Below are 26,032 nucleotides of genomic sequence, written 5' to 3' on the forward strand. Positions count from 1 at the left end.
CTGAATAATGCTATAATAAAACAAGACAATCTGTAGGATGAGAGACAGTTTATTATTACATCAATCTTGTTGTGCGTCATAGATCTGTTTATTTAATTTTTGTATGTCACATAGATTTAGAAATCAATCGATTTCTTTTAGTATTTCAAGTTAGTAAGAGTAAAAATTTTAAGGCACACCTCATGATTTTCTGAGTTCCATTTGTGTCTCTTTTTTCATATTTAGCTATATATATTAGTTCATATTTAGTTTGAAACAAGCCATTTATTTTAAATGTTCAAAAATTTAAAAGGACAGATTATCTCAATAGCTATTTCCAAAAGAAGAAATTAAAAATTAACAAAGATATATGAAAATAGACTAATATAATTAACCACAACAGGGACAGTAATAAAAACTATGACGCAGTGCTGTCCCACCATAGTTTGAATGTCTAATGTTTAAGAAAGAAAAAGCTGGTGATGATGTGGAGAAATGGAATTACATACTCTGTTGGTGGAAATGTATATTAGTATAGTCATGAATGAAATCCCAAACAAAAAATAAATCTGATATATAAATGTATATATATATGTGTGTGTGTGTGTGTGTGTGTGTGTGTGTGTGTATGTGTAAAATTTTCTAGTTTTCTCAGATTGAGCATATATACAAAAGAAATGAAATTAGGAACCAGAGAGATGCCTGTGCACTGTCTGCTGCAGTATTATACACAGTGCTGAAATATAGAATTAGCTTTGCTGCTCATCATATAAATAGGTAAAAATTATTGAATGTTAATAAAATGAAATATTATTCAGCTATAAAGGATAGAATCTTTCCATTTGCAGAAATGTATAAAAATAAAGGTCTTTCTATTAAAAAGAACATGTCAGATTCTGAAAGAACAGTATCACATGCTTTCTCTTCCTATGAAGTCCAAGATCAGTCCAGTGCAGAGCGGAAGCATGACTACTAAAGAGTGGAGAGGAGGAGGGCGAGAAGGTGAGGTTTGATAAGTGCATCTACCTGCATGAAGAGAAATGTTTCTTTGAACTCAGGTAATATGTACCTTTAGCCAACACTAACAAAATTTATTGAATTACAGAATTAGAATCTAAATATTACTTTATTAGATAATATTTCTCTTTAGCAACATCAATTTTAACTGCTTTTGTCCCTTTTTAAAAATCTTTTTCTTTTTTGGGGAGGGCAGGTTTGGAGACAAGATTTCTCTGTCATGGATCTTGTTTGTAGGCCAGGCTGGCCTTGAACTCAGAGAGATCTGCTTGGCTCAGCCTCTGAGTGCTGAGATTAAAGGCACGCACCACCACCACCCGGTTTCTGTTTTTGTCCCTTTTATTGATACTATTTTCAAAGAGATTTTTTCAAGAACTAATTCACACATACATGCATAAACATACATTTTGAAAATGAGCACTTGTATTCCTAAATAATATTTTTCAATTAAATAGTTATGTAAAAAGCCATGAGTTGCAATTTTTGCTTTCCACCTTTTATTTTTATCCTGCTCCCTGACTTCTTCTCTTCTTGGTAAAATGATGGTAACTCAGCTTGGAAGCTGGAGTATCTAGAGGTACCTTTGTTTGCTATTCTGGTGGTATTACCCACACACTCAAAGAAGTTGCATACTGTTATACATAAATGTCTCCCCTTACAAATGTAGATTCCCTTTATAAGTTTTCTTTCATTCATCTGCTAAATGGACATTATCCAGCAGTCCAAAATCTGCTGTCAACGAACCCTTCAATTTTATATAATGATTGCATACCTCTTATATTTCCTTTACAGATCCTCACCACGCTCTGGCAACATACCACATCACTGAGTTTTACCCAAGGCTGTGAGCCGCACATTATAACATGTGTTTCTAAGTCTAGAGAGTGCAGCCCAAGAAAGGTTGAGAACTTACTCTTCACCTCATCACCTTTCCCTTGGCAAAGAGATTTCAGCCTGACTCTCTCAGATGCCAGAACCTCCATTCCTTTCTCACCATTGGCTCCAGCCAAGTGAGGTTTCATTCCCAGGAGCTGCTTTCTGGAGAGACCTTACTGTCTTTAGGGTGAACAGTAGCCCTAACACTTCTAAGAGACAGAGATTCTTGGAAATACAGGATTTGGGGAAATAAAGCATGAGTAGCTACCCCTCTTTAAAAACAGTATGTTGAACTTTAATGAGTTAAGTAAAAAGCCTAAATATGATGGTATTCAGTGATAGATGCATGTGTTACACAATAAGACTCATTAAACTGAATGCATGAATATATCCTGATTTCCTTAGTAAATTAAAAATAGGAAGAAGCATTTTTTTTAAAAAAGACAACCATTTTTAAACAGTATCAATTTCCCTTACTTGTATATATTTGTATTGAATTTGATCCCAAAACCAAAACTGACATGTTACAACTACTATATAACTTAAAGACACTATGATAAGCAACATACGTTCACAAGAAATAGATGTTTGAGCAGTTAGATTAGGAAAGGCAGAGAATAGAATGGTGATAGTCATGTTGAGGACAAGGAACCTGGCCTATTCTAGGGTCTGCACAGATGCAGTATGGCAGCTGAGGCACTCTGAGATGAGGGTGGCAATGTTTTTCAGTAGTCTCAGTAGTGTGAATGGGTGTGTGTGGTGTTAACTGGACTGAACACCTAAAACTGGATAAATTGAGAAACTTTGTGTCCATGCACATTTTACCAGTCTATAAAATAAAATAAAATAAAATAAAATAAAATAAAATAAAATAAAATAAAATAAAATAAAATAAAAGGCTTGCAGTGTATCTTCTCCTCTTGCACTATTAATCACACTCATCTCTTGTCACATCTGAAGGTTTCCTTGTGTGTGTGTGTTTCTGTCAAAGCAGGAAGCTAACTGAAAGTCATCCTGGTGTCCTGTCTTCTACCTTATTATTTTAATTTCTAATGCACACTATTGCATAGCTGAGTAGAGGCCTGAGTTTCAAACCAATTTCATTGTTTTTTGATGTAGGGTTTCAGAACCACATGAGACATACAAAATTGGGAATTTTGAATGAATTTGCATAAAAGTTTTATGTTAAACTGCCTAGTAATTCTTGTTATAAATCTCACTGGCAAGTATTTTAGTGTTTTTTGGGGGGAGGGGATTGTTTTTTGTTTTTGCTGTGTGGTCTCAGCAGAATGTTTATAGATAAACTGATATGTCAGGACTATAGAAATACCACATTTTAATTATTAAAGTGTTAAAAATATATACACTTAGGATTAATAAGAGTGTCTACTATTCCTTTCTACACTAAGTAATATAACATGAAAGTTCATATCGTTTGTCACCTACCATACAAGCACTTATGATTAGCAGAAAGAAACAACACTCCTTCTATACCTAAGGGCTTTATAAAAAGAGTATGGCTCCAGAAAGTCTAATAGTGCCCGCTGATCCATAAAATTTGACAGAATATCATTATGAATCTGTCCTTAACTGTAATTCCCTTTAATATATGCATGAGTACATATTCCGTACAGTATATACAAGATGAAAATTATCTTAGACTGATAAATGCAAATACAACTATTTAATTAGAAAGGACTAACATTTGCATTTTTTTCCAGAATCTTCCTCTGTGTGTGTTGTGTGTGTGTGTGTGTGTGTGTATGGGTGTGTGTGTAAGTAAGAGATTAATTTTTAAATAAATAATTAGCTTTAAAATCTCTATAAGAAATTAAAGTTACCTTTCCATGGAGAAAATACTCAACCTTTGTAAGAGAAAGTAAGACAAATTACATAGATATTCTCTCTGACATTTTTTTCTACTCCAAAAGTATTTTTCTCATAAATATAAAATTAATCTTCTTGATCTGTAAGGAAGTCGTTATTATTTCAAAATACCAGAATGCATAAAACCTGGAAATTGATCAAACTGATCTGCTTAAAAAAAGACCTCAGCCGGGCGGTGGTGGCGCACGCCTTTAATCCCAGCATTTGGGAGGCAGAGCCAGGCAGATCTCTGTGAGTTCGAGGCCAGCCTGGTCTCCAAAGCGAGTTCCAGGAAAGGTGCAAAGCTACACAGAGAAACCCTGTCTCGAAAATGAAAAAAAAAAAAAAAAAAAAGACCTCACTCCTGAACCTGGTTACAAATTTGAGAGAGAGAGAAAAAAAAAAAAAAAAAAAAAAAAAAAAACCACAGATCTATCCTAAGCCACATTAGGAACTGTGTGGCCACACTAAGTCAATTGTTTATATCCTGAAGTGGAATTATAAAACGCTGATAATCTGAGATACATTTTATCCTACAATTAATCATTGACTCTCCAGTGATGCCTGGATTTCCCCACAACTTCCTGCCTTCTGTGAAGCATACCCTAGAGATGACACATTTTCTGGGGAACCAGCCCAGGTCCCCCCATTTGCACCACAGCATCTGGGTCTGGTAGGGGAGAGAGACCTTGTTATGGCTTCCCTGATAAGATGAGAAAGACGCTGCCATATAGCACTCAGTCACAACTCAGCCCAGAGTTTCCAATGAGCTTCAGAAAATGTAGACACTTCTTTGAGCAGTACATGGGAATCACTACAGTGACCCACAGCTGGACAAGGAGCAGAGAATGAGAGACCTTAAAAACTTGGTCCTGGATGAGATGTCCCCATCGATTCCTTCCCCTTCACTGCTCTGGGAACCCTGAAGAAGAGGAGGTGAACAGATTTCCAGAGTCAGAGAGGATGGAGAACACCAAGGAAACAGGCCTTCCCAACACAGCAGGACCAAACACACATATGAATAGAAGCCTGGCAGCATGCACTGGGCCTTCCCTTCATAGGTGTGCTCCAGAAGGGGTCCCAGCACTGAGAGGAGAAGTGGACACAATTCCACATCCCTAACCCAGAAGCCACCATCTAATATCTACTCACTAGTGAAAAGCAGTTTTCTCCAAAGGAGTCTTACTAGGTATACAAATCACTCTTCAAAACAGGCCCCGTGCTTAACAGTAGATGGCTGCGGTTGTTTGAATGTAACTCGCCCCCGAAAATATTGTTGGAGGTTTTTGCTGTTTTGGGGGGGCATGCCACCCAGCTCCCAAATCACACACAGAGGCTTATTCTTAATTATGAATGCCTGGCCCTAGCTTGGCTTAGTATCTTTCCAGCTTTCCTTAACTTATCCCATCTACCTGTTGCCTCTGGGCTCTTCTGGTTCTCTTACTTCTGTAAATCTTACTCTTACTCCATGGTTGCTGTGTATCTGGGTGGCTTGCCTCTGAGTTCTCCTCCTTCTCTGACTTCTAGCTCTTTTCACTCCTTCATCTTTTTTTCTCCTCCCAGAATATATGTAATTCTTTGCCTGCCAGCCCTGCCTATCCTTTCTCCTACCTTACTATTAGCCAGTTCTTTATTAGACCATCAGGTGTTTTACACAGGCACAGTAACACAGCTTCCCAGAGTTAAACAAATGCAACATAAACAAAAGTAACACACCTTAAAATAATATTCTATTACACATAAGCTCACAGGGAGTAGCACTATTAGGAAGTGTGACCTTGTTGGAGGAAGTGTGTCAGTGTGGGGGTGGGCTTTGAGTTCTCATATACGCTCAAGGCATGCCCAGTGTTCAGACCACTTCCTGTTGCTTTTAGGTCAAGATGTAGGACTCAGCTTCTTCTCCAACACCATGTCTGCCTGCATGCTTCCTTGCTTCCCACCATGATGATAATGGACTAAAGCTCTGAAAACGTAAGCCATCTCAAGTAAATGTTTTCCCTTTAAGAGTTGCTGTGGTCATGGTGTCTCTTCACAGCAATAGAAACCCTAACTAACACAATGACTAACACAAAATGAACTCGATGGTGTTTTTGGAGGGTATATTTTGTCTCATGTCTTCTATGTGCATTTTTATCCTTTTATTCTCCCCCACAGGTTTTTTGTTCATATATTATGATTTCCGATTTTGTGTTTGTAGGGCATTTCTGTGTGTGCCGATATGTTCGACTCTATATCTGTGTGTGTTTCTTCTGCTTTTACTTTGGCTCTTTGCTTTTCTGTTTGGTTTTGTTGTTTTAGCTTTTGTTGTTCTAACTAGGTTTGTTTGTGTTTTATCTCATTATTATTATTATTTATTATATTTTAGATGCCTGTTTGTTTTTCAATGACAAAGAGCAAGACAGGATGTGGATTTACATTGTAGGGTTGTGGGGAGGATCTAGAAGAATTGGGGAAGGAGCACTCATAATCAGAATATATATATGAAAGAAATCCATTTCAATAAAAGAATAAATAATAATAAATAAATAAAATATAAATTTTTCATAGAAATTATATATTATAGATGAAATTCTAAATTATTAGTAATTTAATAATATTTTTCTGGCCTCTTCTATCATTAAAATCTAAATTTAACTCATGCTCTCTCTATATTTTTATATTAATATTTTAAGTGTTTCAGTTGCATGCATATCTATAAAAAATGCTCTAAAATATGTCCCTTTCTGTTTTGTTTGATTTGGTGAGAACAGTCTGAATCAAGTCCTTTGTCAATTATTGTGAATGCCATACTTTCCTTAGACTTTTACTTTCTAACTAATTGAAATTTTGTTTCCTTCGATTTACAACACCCATGTAGCTATTGGTACTCTCTGATTCAACCTCTTATATTCTGTAAAAGTTATACCATGTGTTATTCATCTTTTAAAACTTGGATTGTTTTATGATACAATATCCTCCAGGTTTGTCTGTATTTGTAAACTAAATTTACTTGTGTTTGAGACTAAATAATATTTCATTTTATATATATATATAATGCATATTATATATATATTTTTTTCTACTCATTGTTTGCTGAAATAAGAAGTAGATTTCTTATTTGGTGATTAAAAACCATTTTGCAACAAGGACAGGCATGCACCAATGTCTCCAAGGGACAGATTCCATAAACTTTAGACAGTCTCCCCAGCAGCTGATACATAAATGATTGTTCTACTCCTAGTGTTTCAGGTGATGCATATGTTCTCTCCCGTAATAACTACACAAATAAACACTCACATCAAGAGTGTGTATAGTTTCTCCTTTTTTTGTATCCCATCTAATATTGTTCATAATAATCTTACGTACTATTTTTTCCATAGTGCTATACTTAGACACGTAAATAAAGCCTTGAAGTTATAAAAATGTAAGTTTTAAATTTTTTTTATTTTTTTGGAGAATTTCACATATTATATTTTGATCATATTCACCTGTCCTCCCAAATCTACCCCCTCTTCCATATCAAATTATCTTGGTGTCCACAGTTTTTAAAAACTGTTGGGTCCAAAAAAATAGTCACACATACCGGGCGGTGGTGGTGCATGCCTTTAATCCCAGCACTAGGGAGGCAAAGCCAAGTAGATCTCTATGAGTTCGAGGCCAGCCTGGTCTACAGTGCGAGATCCAGGACAGGCACTAAAACTACAAAAAAACAAAACAAAACAAAAAAAAACCCAAAAACTGTTGGGTCCAATTTGTGCTAACCATATACTCATGGGTGTGTGACCAACCATTGGCGTGTGGTAGACATACCAGGGACTACAACCATAAGAAAATTAACTATTTGGCCCCCAGCAGCTCTCAATTACTAATAACTCCTCAGCTAGTGGTAGGTAATTCTTTTAACATTTTGACACTTAAAGCAAACACAATCTTTCAACCAAGAACTTTAAATGGGGAAATGTACAGGTAATGTTTGTTCTTTTTTTTTTTTTTTTTTTTGGTTTTTTCGAGACAGGGTTTCTCTGTGTAGCTTTGCGCCTTTCCTGGAACTCGCTTTGGAGACCAGGCTGGCCTCGAACTCACAGAGATCCGCCTGGCTCTGCCTCCCAAGTGCTGGGATTAAAGGCGTGCGCCACCACCGCCCAGCATGTTTGTTCTTATTCAGGCATCAGGCTTATCTTTGAGAAAAGACGTGCAAATAAACAAATGAATAAATAAAATACTAAACGGAAATGAACAAAGAGTTCTGATGATCTAAATTTTCCTAGGAAGACATGATTCTTATGCTATAGGCAAAAAAAAAGTATGTATATATTTTTACAAACTCCAAACTCTGAAGTAAGTTTAAAACTATGAGGGGAGGCAAAAATATGTTCTTATACTTTGACTAATGAAGCAAGGAAAAAGTGAAACACATTTTTATCAAGAATGAATAAATTAAAGTTTCTTTTCTTTAGCCTTTATTAGAAAATCCATCCATGTGGAAAAATAACTTCACCAATATTTTTGTATTCCATTAATATTTAACAGCTAAAAGTATATTCTTATCTAGTTGTTCACTTCTGCCCACAAGAAATGTGTTCCAAAGCCCTATGGCATGCCTAAATTCACAGTTTGTACCACCCCTAAGCCCATTATCCTGTTTTATATGCATACATACTAAAGATAATGTTTAACTTATAAACTGGCACATGAGCGATTAGCTATAATAACTGACAACAATTATAGCAAATACATGAGTAGCAATTAATAAAATGTTATCTAAGTATGGTCTCTGTCTCTTCACATTGGTATTTCTGGGCCAACAGCTGACCACTAGTAACTTAATTCTGGAGAGTGGAAATGCAGAGAAGATTCTTACCATGTCTGCAGCTGACTTTCTTATGTGTCCTCGTCACATAGCCACCCTGGCAGTGTTTGCACAGTAGTGTTGCTGTTTTAGGAAGCCTGGTATGCCTTTGGTAACACCACCCACAGCCACAGTTTCACCTCTGACAGTGTAATGCTCTGTCTGGAATATGTCCTTAACCAGCCACACACCCTTGCCATAGTTCCAGCGTTGGTGAGATGCATTCTGCTTTCTTATCTTTCTTTTTCTTTTCTTTTCTTTTCTTTTCTTTTCTTTTCTTTTCTTTTTTTTTTTTTTTTTTTTTTTTTTTTTTTTTTTTTTTTTTTTTTTTTTGAGACAGGGTCTCTCTGTGTAGCTTTGTTCCTGTCCTGGAACTCACTCTGTAGACCAGGCTGGTGTTGAACTCACAGAGATCCTCCTGCCTCTGCCTTCCGAGTGCTGGGATTAAAGGCGAGTGCCACCACCGCCTGGCTTTTTTACCTTTCTTGATAACACCAGCCAGATTACACATCTTCTCTCATGTTGTTTCCTACGTTAACTTCTACTATATTAGAAAGGAAATGTTATTTTATAAAATTGGCACTCACTAAATTATATTTCTTATCAAAAGACAAACATTTCCTTTTCTTTTTTATTATCTCCTAAGGCCTACCCAACAACTTGATATACACTACATACTTCATAATTATGTACACTGAATGGAGGTCAGGGAGAAAAGCATGAAAACCATGCCATTGTGATAAAAATAATATAATAAGCTCATATTGTGCACTTTAGTAGGCAAAATACAGAAGATATTATTTAAATTCATCTACAGGGCAATAAAAGGCAGTCTGTTTGGAGGTGTGAAATTCAATCATTACCTAGTTATTATGATTTTTACTTGAAAATGCTACTATTAATGTGTTTCATTATTTAAGTACACATGAACATTTTGAATATTTAGTAATTGAAGGATAGACTATTCATTTACATTATTTTTGCCCTACTCCAAAAGAATTACCAAGGTATTTGGCAAAGGAGTACTGTTTGTAAGCATGAATTGAAGACAGAAAGTGAATAAGCAGAGTAAGACAACTCAGCTTCATGAAATCCTAACAAACGTATGAATGAAGGTACATTTATCTAAATGGTGACACTAAGGGGCACAACCCCCACCAAACCAATACTGCTCTCTCCAGACGTGCTGCGCTACACTCGGCTCTCTTCGAAACCAAAGAATTTTTACAATTGGATGGACACCTGACACCTGAGATTCATATAGGAAGAAGATTATTCTCCTCTCTCCCAGGAGTGAAAAGCACATGGAATAATAAGAAGACCAGGGAAGTGAGGAAGCAGGAAGTGAGAACAAGTCCTTCGTGCCCACCCAACCCCCAGAGCTGGACAGAACTTGAAGGCCATGCTTGGCACTAAACAGCTACAGTCTGCATATTCATTTTGTAACCTGAGGTCTTTAACTCATCTGTCAGGTAGTCAACGTTTCTTTGTTGGGCTCCCAAAACAAAGTCCAAAATTTCACTCACATTATTCCTCTGAGCTGCTCACCTGAGTCAATGTCACTGCTTCTATTTTATACATAAATGAATGGAACTGCAGGGCATTTGATAATTGGCTCTGAATCATGTAGCCAATGAGTAGTAAAGTCAAGCAGAGAGTCTCATCTGTGCTTTTTATATTATACAACACTGTCTCCCATTTGGAGCACCTCACATTTGAGAAAATTCTTCCCATAATGACAATTGATGGTAGAAGCTTCGAACAAAAGCATGGGGATTGAGCAGCCAATCACATTACATCACATCACACCTTACAACTCCAGTCTTTCACTGAGGAAACAGTGGCATCTGAGAGTCGGGCAGCAGTCACCAAGTAATTTGCCTGAAAAAGGAAGTAGTCTATTACCTCGCCTTAAATAATGCAGCATGCAGTTATTACTTCCTGCCAGAGTGACAGTTTAAGCACAAGGCATTAAAAAACTGTTTTCTCCTGTTCTGGCTGTCTGTTATTTATTGCCTCATACACTGCTTGTCTGGAAGTGATGGATAAATATTTGAAGGGACAGATGCATCACTCTGGATGCTCCATGAAATTCAAGATGGATAAAAGTCAATGTTTCATGCTCAACTATTTTTAGTTTTCCTCCTATAACAAGGTAAAACAAGCTCTACATATTTTTTAAACTTCTCTAGTATCTGTTTCTGTATTAACATTTAAAGGATAGTTTCTTTTTCAGTATTTTAAGAATTACTTTTGTCACTTGAACAAAAACAAATGTATCTGTATGGTCACGTGACCTTTCTGAACAGAAGATTTTGAGACTGCATTTTTGATCTGGATTATGTTTTCCCATGACAAATGACAAGAGAACCACCATGTGCGAAATTTATCAGTTTAGCCACAGACATTTCTGTGCTCACGGAGTACAATTCATTAAAAAGATTTATCTATTTTAATAGTAACTACTCAATTAACATATATTAGTTAGCACTTTTGTACAAATTATCACATTTAATATGGTAGCTTTGTGGAACCCAGTGCCTCGATCCCCCTCATCTGAGTGTCCACTCAAAGTCATGGCCTCCGTAAAGTTCACCTTTCACCTGAGGGCAGCTCCTGTGTGCGTGTCTGCGCTGAGCCCCATCCTCCCTTTATGTTTGTGCTTGGGTAGCATTTATCAACATTAAACAGTGTATATTTATAGACGTGTTTCAATGACTATATTCCCATATTTGCATGTAATCACCATAAAAACTTGCATAATATGTGTGATGATTGATTACAACAATATTATAGTCACACTGCTTGCAACAATGCCTGCTCCATAGTTGATACTCCCATGAAGGAATCTTTTCTGAAAACAGTAACCCATTTTGTTAAATAAATTATAGGTGATTCAGAATTAATATTCTAACTGTATTAAAATATGCATTGAAATGTATATACATTGTGTTTAGTTAATTTTGGTGTATGATTCTTTTTTACTTGTAATATTCACATAATTTAAAAGGTAGTAAATTAGAGATGACTATTTCTGCAACTTACTGAAGTGATGAGGTCATTAGCTATTCAAGAAAGTAAATGATACCTCAGGGTCAAACTTTTCTATTTGTTTTGCTGCTGATGAAATGAATCACCACAACCAAAGATTGTCTGTCTCTCTGTCTGTCTGTTAGGTTTGTCTATCTTTCAGGTAACCTAGACATAAAATTAATATGCCTTTCATGTACCCTTCACAGTTGGCTCTCTTTCAGAAGGTCATCGTGTTGGAAAAGCTCTGGAGGAGTGGTACAGGGACCTGGGATCGGCTCAGACCATCTGCATCAGGCCTGGGAATCCACATGCTGACAGCCCCTTTCCTGTCTCTCTCCTAACCTGAATGCCCTAAGCCATTTTGATGAGACAAAACAAATGTATACACAGTATTTAAATTTATGTAAGGACCTTATTTTAAAAATAGTGAAAGATGACATGTGAAGTCCTCGAAGCTCAGACAACAAATAGTAACAATACAACATATTCATTTACAACACATATTTAAGTCTTTTTATTTTATTTTTTTATTTCTCTGGTGTGTTTTTGGAAGTTAAATTAGGTGATTCTGTATCTTTATTCCTCGTGATATGAAATATATATGTTCCATTCATTCATTTCTTGTGTTATTTTTATTGCCATTGTTGTTTACTTATATAAAATAGCAGCATAGTCATAAACAGAGATTGGTCCCATTTGAGGATCTTGGCGAGGAAGGATGTATTTCATGAAACTGAAAAAACATAGTACCTTAGCCACAAAATGCATGTGAGCATGAGGGGCGTGAGGGATGGGTATGTGCAGCAATTCTGAGTTACCCAGCTGTTCCTAACAATTCTGAGTTACCCAGCTGTTGCTAATTCTCCTACTGTCATTTCCAACAACTCTCATGGATAGAGTGACATTAATATTATAACAATGGTAGAACTTTTAAGACTAGAATTTTATATTTAATAAGTTGAGTGGTATTATTATTATTATTATTATTATTATTATTATTATTATTTTGAAACAGGGTTTCTCTGTGAATCCCTATCTGGCCTGGAACTTGCTCTGTGGACCAGGCTGTCCTCAAACTTGGAGATCTGCCTGCCTCTGCTTCCTTTCCTGGAATTAAAGGTCCTCTTCTGGGATTAAAGGCAAGTGCCACCACCACCCTGCCTAGGTTGAGTATTCTTAAAATTTGTGTATTCTTTTAATTATAAACACTTCTTTATAATCCACAGAAAGTATCATAAATGTGTTTACCATACACACAAATAACATGCAGCCACAAGAAGCAGAACCTAACCAATAGCAGACAGTAAGAACACAGGAGGGAGTTGTGAGAGATGATGAGGATCGCCCCTGTGAGATATGACAGGGATCACCCCTGTGAGATATGACAGGGATCGCCCCTTAGGCATTTCCAATAACAGATACTGCCGTGCTGTGCAGGCTCCTCTTTAGCACTCAGTATAAGAGAGCACCAAGAACACACCACAGAATCCTTCAAAGGAGAAAAGAAATTGAGTGACTTCTCTACACAGAGAAAGAGGAGATTGTGTAACCTACCTGGACAGAATTTTATACAGAAAGCCTCTTATCTAGATGGAGGAAAGAACTGATCTAATCCAAAGCTGGGTACCTGACCATAAGATGTTAGGATATGTTAGAGATATGCTTTCAAGATTGACGTAATTTACTTCCTTTTTACAAATTCTTTCATGAACACAGAACTACTAACATGGTAAAATAATCATTCATGACCCTTCCTTGCTAGCCCCTGACTGTTTCAATGACACAAAATCTGGAATCACTCCAAACAGTGGCAGTGCAGTACTAGAAATATCAAAGGGGACAGACCCTGACACTGCACGGTGAGCCACAGTGAAAGCGCTTGACTATTTTTCTCTCGTTCTTGTGCTTTTAACATGACAAATATCAGGAAAAGTAAAAATGAATTTCTGAAACATGGTATCACTAATTTTTACAGGAATATTATTAGGTTTTAAAAAAATGCTTCTAAAATTTACTTTTCACACCATAATCTGAAAGACAGCACAAACGAAAAGCCTGCTTTCATAAGGAAGAACTGAGCAGTCCAGCAAGGAACAACTCCTGTCCCATCTCGGCAGTTACCTCTTATCTATCAAGGTGTGTAGCACCTTAAGTAATATTATAACCTAACCAACAAAATGAAAACACAAAATAGTATTTGTATTTAGAAGTATGAGATTTCTTCAAGTACATGTTATAAATATAATACATTTCTTCTTCACTATAGGGAAAGCTAATTAAAAGCAAGCACCTTACCACAACATGCTTCAAAGCTGTTCCACTTGGATATTATGCTGAGAGGGTTGTGTAATTTCCACTGCATTCCTTATGTAAAGTACTATGCTAATAACTACCTTTGAACTTTGAAATTCCAGAGCTAATCAGTCACTTGTGGTCCAGGGTGAAATTCTCCATTTTCTTTCTCACTTATCAAAAAATACATGCGTGTCTGGATAGTAGTTGTGCATGCATAGGATTCATACTATCTTTGTAACATATGCATAAATAAATGGGTAAGAAATAATTATCAAAGTGAATGCTAAGCCCTTCAACAAACACTCATAAGAGATTAAGGACTGGCCCTGGAGAAGGGAATGTGCTTTCTATGGATGATTGACAAGCACAGTGTCAATTCAAGAGCCAAAAAATTGCGCTTTTTTGAAATGCCGTTTTAAATGACTATTTGTTACTAAAATTGTATTATAAATATATGCCACCATAGGATATGAGCTTAAAAGTCATGTGATTTCATTGCATGCAATTAAAAGTTCTCCATGTCCCTAAAGGATTGTAAAGAATTAAACAGAACAAAATTCAAAGTCAAAGGAAATGCTTAGGCCAATGATCAAGCTATTTATTTTACCCTAACTGAAACACTGTTGCTGTCTTTGAAGGATAAACTGCTTTTAACACTTGTTCAGCCCTCATCTAAAGGGCATGGTAACTAAAGGTCTCACCCCTCTAATTAATCAGTGACAGACACATTGAGCAATTCTTTCATGTTTCTAGTCATTCTTTCACAGCAAAGCAAACCGAGGTTTTAACTGTATCTGCTTCTAAGAAGTATCAAAGCCTTGTTGGACACTCATTTATCCTGTGGCAGTAAGAATAATGGTGTGAAGTGCAATGGTGAGCTCACTAATTCATTAGGGAAGACTGCCTTTCAGGATTGTTTTATTTAGAAGAATTACACACAAGTTTGACAGTAATTGAGTTTACAACCCTATGCCTTTTGGTCTCTGTATTTCATCACCAACTACACAGATATTGTATGACCAGCTATCAAAATCACACATAAGAGAAAAAGAACACTAATACATAACCCTGGAAACCTTCCATGGGCATATGAATCACATGAGGCATAGGAACCAATCTGACAATCCAGGGAACTAATGTATTTAAACAGAAAACCACTGCATAAGAATCAAGAAGCATGCATGTGAGAAGTTCAGTACAGCAGACAAAATGCACGGCTTACCCTCAGAAGTCTGCAGTAGGTCTACAAAGTGTTGGTAGGGAGAACAATGGCAGCTCTGCCACCTAGATGTTCACACTACAGATGTCCCTCAGTAATCCAAACTGCAGGCTATAATACAACTTCTACAATCAACTCAAATAGGAACTGTGTGGGCCATACTACATCTTTTGATCATGAATTTCCTACATGCAAAAGGGGAAGGATGATAGAAATAGAGTCCAGAAGACAGTTATCACCTCTATGACCCACATATTTAAACACTTGAGAGATGAGGAACTTTATATTTTAATTAGAATTTTCTATTATAAAAAAAACTATTCTCTTGATAAACAATCTTGAAATAACTTCGTCATTGAGAAACTATTTTGAAGTAATTTCTTCATTGCTTAATTTATTCCAGTACAAAATCATCACCATACAGATAGCTACCTAGTACATTCATTCTTACTAATTTGCAAGGAAGTAAGAACGGCCCTGACTCTGAAATGCCCGAGTTAAAAGGACAAGAACTTCAGTGTCTGCACTAAACAAAATTCTTCATAAATTGGAATAGTGCAGCTGAATGAGCAAGAGTAAAGAGGGATGACCATTGATGACATTATGAATCAATCAGCTTTGTAAACTGTTCACAATTTGATAGTCTGGGCTGCTTCTTAAGTTATCATAGACACAGTAACATGGTTTCTGTATGTATCATTCGAAAGGTCTTTGGTGTTATTTGCTCCTCCCCATTCTTCCTGCTCTGTCCTGCCCTCCATTCCTTCACCCCATTCTATTCTTCCTGTTATGCATTCCCCCTTTAGTCCCTGATGCTTGTATATTCTCTCTTCTCTTGAATGTTCCTCCCCATCGTCCCTTAGTAATTCCAGACCTCTCTGAGTATTTCAAATAAAACACATGTATTTGGATATTAAAAGCAAATATCCACAGATGATATAAAACATGTTACTTCTGCCTTTCTATGTCTGCTTATATTACTCACAACGACTGTTTCCATATCTACCCATTCACTAGTGAATTTTATAATTTTATTTTTCTTAATAGATAACTAATATTTCATTGTGCAAATATACCACAACGCATAATACATTCAGAAGCTCATGATTTCACACCACACACACACACACACACACACACACACACACACACACACACATTAAATTGGAATTCAGCAACACTCAATCTAGACACCACAAAATAACAAATAAAAAGTCCAGATCTAGGAACAGATGAGTTCTTTGAGAGTTGTAGGACAATGAGGATCCCTAGTCCCCCCAAACATTAAAAGATACTTCTGTTGCTCTTGGCTATATTCCAGAAGTTGATAGTAAGACCCTATTACTGAATATACCACATACTTGAGTCACAGAACACAGAGGAATCAAGCTTGTACTGAACTGGAAGCTTCATTTCTATTGGCTTGATTTCATAGTACTGGAAGATGTTATGCAAGCTACCAGAAGGGAAAAATATCAACAATCATTCCTAAATGTTAACTCTGAGAGATACCCTAATGACTATTTGAACAAGACATGCCCAATGGTGGTGCAGACATGAAAGCAACAAATCACTTTCTGATTGGATTCAAATCCTACTCCACAAGGTTAAATCATTATGTACCACTAATGCCAGTCTGAGAACATATACAGAAATAATAGGCCCTCGAGTAAAGTCCAGTACTATTATGTCCCTAAATTGACATAGTATCAGACTGACTCCTAATGCATTATAATTACACTCATTGACACTGTATCTCTCAATCCTCAGCTGAGAACCTTCCATTTGCAGTAGACGGTGATTAACACAGAGACTCACAACTTACCAAGAAGCAGAGGAGGGGCTGCAGGATGCTCAGCTATATAGTGAATTTGTATGTCAACCTTCCCAATTCAAGATGCAGGGGTTACTGAGCAAGAGGGAGATGAGAGCATATAAGAGATCAAGCTGGTCGGTGACTGCAAGGAAACATCTTCAGGACAGCTACACAGGTGAATTCACAGGACTGGAAAGTCTGCACAAATCCTGGGTTAGACCAAGCAGATGAAATCCTAGCATGGAGAGGGGAGTTGGGCACATAATTTCATCCCTAACCATGAGGTGATAGGTAATTGTTAGCTATTTGGAAAAAAAAAAAACAGTTTTCTCAGAATGTAGTTTCTGGTAAGTTGATTACAGGAGAAGACCACATATCCAAGAACATTTGGGTCTTGAAGCGCTGTAAAGTACACCAAGTTAGGTAGGTAGGAAAGGGGTAGATATGGGAAGAGCTGCAGGACCGACCGAATAACAACCAAAACAAGTATGAAACTCAAGATTCTCAAAAACTGAAAACAACTCACAATTATGTATGATAGATTTGTGTTACAGTATGCTGTATCAAGGTCATTGTTCAAAACTGCCCCTGGGAGTCTGGAATATCCACTGGACAATACAAGTAAAAATTAATCTTTTTGATATCTTGCTTCAATTATTTGAGACACATAAATTCCAGGAAAAGCAAAAGTTTTATTTGTCAAAATAACACATTAAAATACTGGGGTAGATTAGTAAATATTTTCTGTACTCTGGTGATAAATACTTCTTAAAACCTGTTCCACATCTGCAATAAAACATGACACTTAAACTATTTAAAGATGTGTGATGACTGCATGAAAAATATTATCACAAACAAAACTTTTAAAATAAGAACAAGAAAAGTGACTTCACTTGAAAGAAAGTTTTATTATGTCTAAAATGAAAAGTGGTGTAAACCAATAGATTAAAACTTAACATTTTCACAGAAAATTAGGTAAGGATATAAATAGCTATGTTATAAAAAATGTGTTCAATTTGTTAAATGTAGTTCAAATTCATTATATTCAATAAATGGAATTCAAAGTGAAATGAGTTGTTCCCATACCAGGTGGATAAGATGGATAAGATTACAAATATCAGCATTTTTTGAAGTGTCGGGAATAGAACACTGTGTGACATGTTCAGATTTGAAGTTGACTTTAGCATTTTGCCTATCCTTCCATTACTAAATTGGCATCACTGGAGTGAACCCCAACAAGACAGCAATGCTTATGGGTCAGTAAAGGGGGTAGAGATAAACCTCTCTGGATACGGTTTCAGGGAACAACATCTGCTTTATTGCACATGAACAACCATTTATACAGTAGAAGCCTACCAATGGTGATTAGTTACCACATTATCTGGATTGGACATTGAGCGCTCAGACCACCAGGGTCTCTATACAGGAGGAGCAGATAAAATGAGACAGAAATGGGGAGTGCAGACCTCTCCTCAGGCCATCTACAGGCTATTCATGCTACTTCAGAATTCATTGTTCAGACTTCAGAAGAATGCTACTCCATGCTTATTTAGAAGCTTCTTATTTAGAAATGTGACATGTAGGCTGGCTTCCAGGTCATGCCTACATATTCTCCTACAGTTCCCCCTGTATACTATTGTGCCTTCCTGAGAGCAGAACCTTCTGATCAACAAGCAGAATATGCCCACGAATATATTGCAACTAAAGAGATAATAACATAGGTAAATAGGTTATAAGGACTATGAAAGCAAAGAGGTTATCTGGGCATGGGAATAGTGTCATTACAAATTTGAGAGTTTACGCTTATGGGACCCACCTCTGGAAATAGGTTGAAGTCATTATCAAACAGCTAAGGACAAGGTCCTCTGATCTCCACCTCAGATAACAGTAGCAGGTTAGGTACCAATGTCCAATAGTTTTCATCTTTGGCATTATTTAGGCTAGTGCAGTAAGCAAATACACAAGCAGGATAGGTGCTTGCTGCCATCTCTTGTGGCTGCTCAACTTCATCTGCTTCATTGCTAGTCTCAGCTGTCAAGGATCTGATGAGCCTGGCCAGGATCCAGGTGGGCTATGGTCCATTTTCTGGAAAAACACAAGCAATGAAACCTCTCCCAGTGGGGCTAGTGGCTGCCAGGTACCTGTTATTACATCTTTCTACGTCACCAGAGGTGACGTCATAGGCCCTAACAAAGGTGCTCCATGTGCAACAGTATTCCCTTGTCATTTGTTTTCAAAAATTTAAAGTAAATAATGCTATATTAATAAGATGTTGATGGTGAGCCTTATTCAGACTCATATTCTCCCTGCTTAACTTAACAATTTATTTTTTCAGTTGTGTGTAGGCTCTCTCCACTACAGCTTGATTTGGGGGATTGTGAGGAATCCCAGGAACAAGCTGAATTTCCTATTGGTGACCAAAGTACTTGAAAGTGGTTTATACTGTTCTGTGGAGAAATATTTTTGAGTTCTTGAATATCCTTTGGTGCTCCCTCTTCTTTATTTTTTAATAATTGTTTTAATGTTCTACATAGGGGACCTTAGACTTTAGGGCCGCTGCAAGAAACTCTGACATTGGTTGTATATGTCTGAGTCCCTATTTCTTGACACACCAGGGTCCAATTATCCAGACGGGCATTCTTTATCAGACCTAGTGCCGTACCCTCTCTGTCTCTGCTGTGGCCCCATCATAAGCAAGCTGGCACACAGTATGCCAGCCGCCTTAGTGTGACGCACCACTCCCTTTCATGCAACTTAGTAAAAAGCTTAGTAGGTCGGTGCCTTAAATCGTTGAAATTTGCTGTGTCCTGAAGAGGGCACGAGCCTTCAGGGCACACAGAAGAACTTGGTCTAAATGCTGAGGAGGTCTGGGAGCCTGCTCAGGAAGTGATGAGAACACTACTTCCGCTGGAACATCTTCACATTCAGGGTTACACCAGATTTTTTATTTCTTTCAGCTTGAAGATCACAGTGATCATAATAATGCGCCTTCCAAATAAAAAATCCTGGGGGCTCATACTCGCTTGGGCCAGCTGTTTTTAATCCTCCCCCATGTTTGAATTCATGTCTGTGGATTCTAATAATGACATTACATATGGGAGACCGACAACCGTCATCTCAAAAAGCATTCCACAACTGCTGGATGATTTTAAACCTTAAAAGACTAAGACGTAAGATCAAGACCTCTGAGGGGAAGGATTTCAATTCACTGGAAACGTGGAGACTTTGAATTGCTCATTTGGCCAGCAACTATCACGACTAGCACAAAGCCGTGAGAAGGGATCTAATAAGGGTGGTGGCGGCTGACATTCTTCACTTTCTAAGCTACAGTGTTCAAGCAATGCATCCAAGAAAGGATATAAAGAGGACAGCGCAGAGAGACTTTCACCTGGACCATCCTTGGTGCCTAACTGTGACTTCCTTCTTGCCAGAAGTGTCCTCTTCTGTGGACACACAAGAATTTCTATCAGCGTCTTCTTGAATCTCTCACTGTTCTCTCACTGTCCTTCTCTATCTGCTACTAGAAAAGTCTGCAGTGCCTATCTGCCCCCTTCCAAGGTAGGCACCAATTACAGCCATAATAATAGGCTGGAAAGACTCAGACAAGGAATGTCCAATCCTACCTTCCTCTCTCCATGCGTTATTCAAAACTCTCCACCACAGCTCTAGATCAAAGAGCCCCTCTATAGAAAACCAAGAATTTATTTGTAGGAGCTCAGACCAAAACTTTTCTAAGTCAAGCGTTTGTGTTTTCATCCCCTTTAGCAGGCACTTTACCACCTGCATTTGAGGCGCTCTTTAATCTGGTGTCAAATTACCCATTCTACCCTTGTTTTTTGTTTATTTGTTTGTTTGCTTGTTTGTTTTGGTTTTTTACCAGGATGGTCCCTTCACCCTACACTCAAGCCCGCTCACAAGAGGGAGCAAATTTGCCATTGCTACTGGGCATCCCCCAACATGACAGCAGTACCCGTACACAGAGACCAGTTCCGGAAACAGCGTCTTTTTAATTGCACATGGGCAACCAGTTGTACAGTGGAAGCCTATCGATGGCGATTGGTTAGCACATTACCTTGGACTGGACAGTGAGCGCTCCTACCTCCAGGGTCTCTGTGCAGAAGCAGCTCTTTAAAGGAAACACGGAGAGTGCGGACTCCTCTGCAGGTCCGCTACTGGCTATCTCGTGCTACTTCAGAATTCAGAGTTCTGACTGCAGGAGCTGGGTGTGCCGTGATTCTTATTTAGAAGTGCCGTATGCCTGGTAGGCTGGCTGCCAGGTCATGCTTGATTTTCTCCTACACTAAATATTCTCGTAAGAGTGTGATTTCAGGACTGGAGAGGTGACTTAACACTTAAAAGCACTCGCTGTTCTCAGAAAGGACCCAAGTTTGACTCCTAGAATCTTCATCCAGTGGCTTGCAATCTGTAATTCCAGCTCCAGGATAACCAATGTCAACTTCTAGCTGCTCAGGCACCTGGACACACATGGTATACATACATTCATTCAAGCACACATAAACAAATAAAATTTAAAAATCCTTTAAAAACGAATGCAATCTCACAGTTGAAATACAAAGAGACTGACAGTAAATTACAAGAGTATCCAGTGTAGTATATGATTCATATTTATGTCAGATTATAAAATAATAAAACTACAGACAGTCCAACAAAATAGATGTCTGCTAGTACATAGTAAATCTATTTAAGATCATCAGATTAAATGTTATCCAATTTTTATTTGAATTCATTCTAATTGTAGGAAAACAAAATGAAAAAATGTCACAACCTAAAGTACATAATAATCCAAACTCTGTCCTTCCTTTTTTGTAATTATCTATTTAAGCATTTTTTTAGACAACACATTTTTATCACATGCTTTTCCTTCCCTTAACTCCTCTTAGATTCTCCCACCTCCCTCCCTCCCAATCTTCATGTTCTCTCTGTCTCTCAATCTCTCATAAAATGATAGACAGAAAGAAAGAGCAAAAGAAACAAAACATGTAAATATGAAAACCAAAACAGCAAAGTAAAGTAAAAAAACAATACGAAAAGACAATACCCAAACGAAACAGAAACCACTCATTAAAAATAAATAGATGATAGATAGATAGATAGATAACAGAATAAAATAAAATAAAATATGGAGTCAACTTCTGTTGGTCAACTACTTTGGGGTATTGGCCCTGCACTTGCTGGAGTTGGTAGACACCCAGTGACACTCCATTGGCAAATACTGATTTCCTCTTTCCAGGCAGGTGCCTGTTGCAAATAGCTTCTGGGTGAGGAGTGGGACTTAGTGTCTATTTCCTCTTCTCCATGCTGTGCTTTTGTGCAGGTCTTGTGTACTACTGTAGTCTGTGAGAGTTCAAACGCCTGTCAGTCTGGTGAATAGATGATACTGTTTCCTTGAAGTTGAATACCATTTCTGGCTTTAAGACTCTTTTTACCTCCTCTTTCATATAGATCCTTGAGTCTTAACAGGAAGGATTTGAAGGAATATCATTTAGGACTAAGTGTTCCACTGTCTCTCCTTCTGAGCACATTCTTCAGTTGTGGGTCTCCGTACTAATTCTCTTTCCTTGAAAGAAGCTTCTCTGATGAGGATTTAGTGATGCTCTGATCTTCATAGAAGAATATAGCAATAAAAATATAGCATAAAAGTAAAAATCTAAAAATATAGTATAAAAGAATATAGCAATAAAATGACTCCTAACAACATATTGCTCTACTCAAAAATCTGTCCTTCTTCTCATACATACTAAGCATATTGGCATATTTTTCATCATCTTGTAGTCTTTTGTCCAAAACTATGTGTGTGGGTTGCTTAAGGATGGAGATATGTTTGAGGTGCCTTAGTCAGTCTTTTCACTGTTCCAACATCCCTCAAATGTCTACTGTTGAGGGAATAACACATATTGTTTAATATTAAACATCTTTATCCAAGTAGAATAAATGTAATCTAAGATATTCATAAAAATAAAGTATAATAAACATATAAAATAGTAACAGCCACTAATGATTATTTTCAGCATAAAATTTATATAATAACAGGTTCTATATTTTACATGACTGGCAATACATTACTTATGTTTATACCATAGAAATTGCAGAATGCATTCCACCAGGACAGTCTCTTGTTATCACAGCTACCATGCCACTGACCAACAGAGAGTTTTTAGGTCCACTCTAATCTTACATTGCCATCACGATGTGTGGGGTCCACTATTGACATCGGTGTTTTGCTATGACATGAGGATGCGTTTGCAGAAACATGAACTATGATTAAGGGTAGTTTTACATTGTTTTCTAACTTCATGATATGAATACTTCTTGCTATGAAGTGGCCTATAAAACATTGTTTTGACTATTCAACTATTGAGTCTAAATTAAAGGCACAGTTCCTTTGTGTGTGTGTGTATATAATTTCAGGTCTGATCACTTTATACTGGACAAGCAATTAGGAACTTATTCGTTGGAAAGGCTAATTGTCCTTCTTTCAGACTTCATTAGTATAAACTTAGGGAATTATTGTATTAATAGGAAATATATATATATAATCAATTGTAATATTTATAAACAATTTACAAATTATTTAAACATCCTTCATTTCTTAAACTCCTCAATTAATTTAAACATTGACAATTTAAATAGAGCACTGCTAATATGCACAGATGTCAGTGCCAGCGACAGTGGGTGAAACCGGAAACTGAGTTCACAGTGGAGTTAGGCAGCTTTTATTGAGTCACAGTTTCATGTGCCTCAAGCTTACGTAAGACTATTTTACTCCTTTTTAGAATAAATCCAAAGGATAAAGTTCAACATAACATTTAATACCTTAGCTAAAGAAACCCTGAACTGTTACATGCATGACAAAGATCTCCCTATTACTATCTTTTGTTTTTCACTTTTGATTTTGTTTTTTCAATAAAAATGTTTTGAGAATTACATATGTGAGTATTATATATACCTCATTTCCATCCTCCCTCTCTTTCCCCTCCAACTCCCCATATGTCTCCCTAGCTCTTACTCAAAATCAGGATCACTTCTTTTTAAATTATATATATAAGATATAGTATAGATTATATATATTTTGCTGAGTCCATTAAATAATGCTCATATGCATATAGTTTGGAGCTGACCACTTGGAATGGATAACCTTATCAGGGGCTCCTTGTAAAAGACACAGTCTTCCCGTCTCGGTAGCCACTAATTGCCTGTAGCTCTTCATTTAGGGGTGGTGCCTTGTGAGATTTCCTCCACCAGAACTGGCATGTCAGCTGGTGTTGTCTTGTTTAGAAAACCATACTGTTGAGATATGCCAGGCATGGGAAACCTCCCTGGGATTCGTTGGGCAGAGTAGTCCACGAGATTCTCAAAACAATATAGGCTGTTGCCCATCCTAAGCCCCCTATCCCAGGTCTTAAAGTGCTGAAAATGCCACAAACTTCAGACACAGGACTTTGAGTATTTAGCTGGAAATCACCTGGATGTATCCTCCTTCAGGACTAGCTCTCATAGTATCTACAGGTGTTGTGCCAACTGCCAAGAAAGAAAGGCCATCAATAGCTATAAAGCCTGTGAACCACAATAACTGGCCAGGCAAGATGTTCACAAGGGTATAATGATAGCACTTTTATATTGATAGTAAGCAACAGCTGTCTAATTTACTTAAGACATATTCAATACGATGGAATTCATGCCTAGCCCTTTAAACCAAGGGTGGTAAGGTCATGGACACTAGAGGAGCCCTACTTTCTTTCTCTCTCTCTTTCTTTTTTCCTGATTTCTTTATTTCCTTCTTTCTTTCCTAAAAAAAAACAACCCCTACATCCACCTTTCAAAAAATCCCACATCAGATAAGTCTTTGAGAAAAAAACAGAAAATTCTCATCAATGGAGAAAGTCATTCTCATTTCTGGAAGATGTTTCCAAGCCCCACTCCAAGTCCACTTCACTTGCAGCCACCTAGGGCTTCCAGATAGGAGCTTTCCCTCAGCCAGCTCCTGAGCCTTACTTTTCATTTTCCATGCTCCTTAACATGGGTGTAAGTTCCAACTATGCCACTTGTCCATCTCTGTATGTGACTGTGATGATGGACATCTTGCAGTTCATAGTTTCCTCTGCTTCAATGAGTTTCCCTCAATATACCTCAGGAATGTTGGCCTCACATGTTACTATGTGACTTTAGGCCTCCTGAAAGATTTTTCTTGGCACGTGAATAGACATCTTGGCAAGATTCTTCCTGTTCAACTGCAGATTACTTTTCAGTTCTCTACTACTGTGGATTATACTCATTATTAATAAAAAACTGATTGGCCAATAGCAGGGCAATAAGAGATTGGGTGAGACAACCTGACATAAAGAGAATGATGGGAGGAAGAAGGGAGGAGTTAGGAGAGTTAGGGGAGACACAGGCCAGCCACCAGGCAAGGAGGGCATGTAGAAGATGAGGTAAAAAGTCATGAGCCATGTGGCAAAGTATAAATAGAAATATGGGTTAATTTAAGTGTAAGAGTTAGCTAGTAACAAGCCTGAGCTATCAACTGAGCATTTATAAGTAATATTAAGCTCTGACTCAATTATTTGGTAAACAACTGCCAGATATTTGGGAATATGTGGAAAGGAGAGAAATTACACTGTACTGAATATTACACTCTACTGCCACTTTCTTAAACCAGTATAATTACTGTCTAAATCCATTATAACTACAGATAACTGTAGGTCTCACCCTCCATCAAAGAAGCCTCTTTATGCCACAGAAATCCACACCTGGTCAAAATGCCAAGAACAAATGAGAGTTGGGAGTACAACCTCAAATGTTCCTTCTACATCACTTCTCTGATACCTAAGATGCAAGGAACATCATGGAACAGGAATATGAAAGATTGTAACAGCCAGAGGACCAGGACATTTGTGTTACATAGTGTCTTTTAAACATCTTTAAATAAGATACCTAAGTGTTTATTTGAACAGTATTTCAAAGTGGACACAGTAAAATATTAAGGTAACTGAATATTATTATAATTTTCAGCTAATCATAATAGTGGCACACATTTATAAATAAAAGTACAATCCTATTTTCCAAGTAAATGCTAGTGGGTTAT

The 26,032-nt window shown here is 37.3% G+C and overlaps 1 pseudogene; it reads right to left on the reverse strand.

The window, feature by feature from the left end:
• Positions 1-24,758: 24,758 nt before the first annotated feature.
• LOC131912378 (small nuclear ribonucleoprotein Sm D3-like) lies at positions 24,759-25,154 on the reverse strand (annotated as a pseudogene).
• Between the last annotated feature and the right edge of the window lie 878 nt (positions 25,155-26,032).

The sequence above is a fragment of the Peromyscus eremicus genome, chromosome 6 (genome assembly GCF_949786415.1).
Source record: "Peromyscus eremicus chromosome 6, PerEre_H2_v1, whole genome shotgun sequence".
NCBI classification, from domain to species: Eukaryota; Metazoa; Chordata; class Mammalia; order Rodentia; family Cricetidae; genus Peromyscus; species Peromyscus eremicus.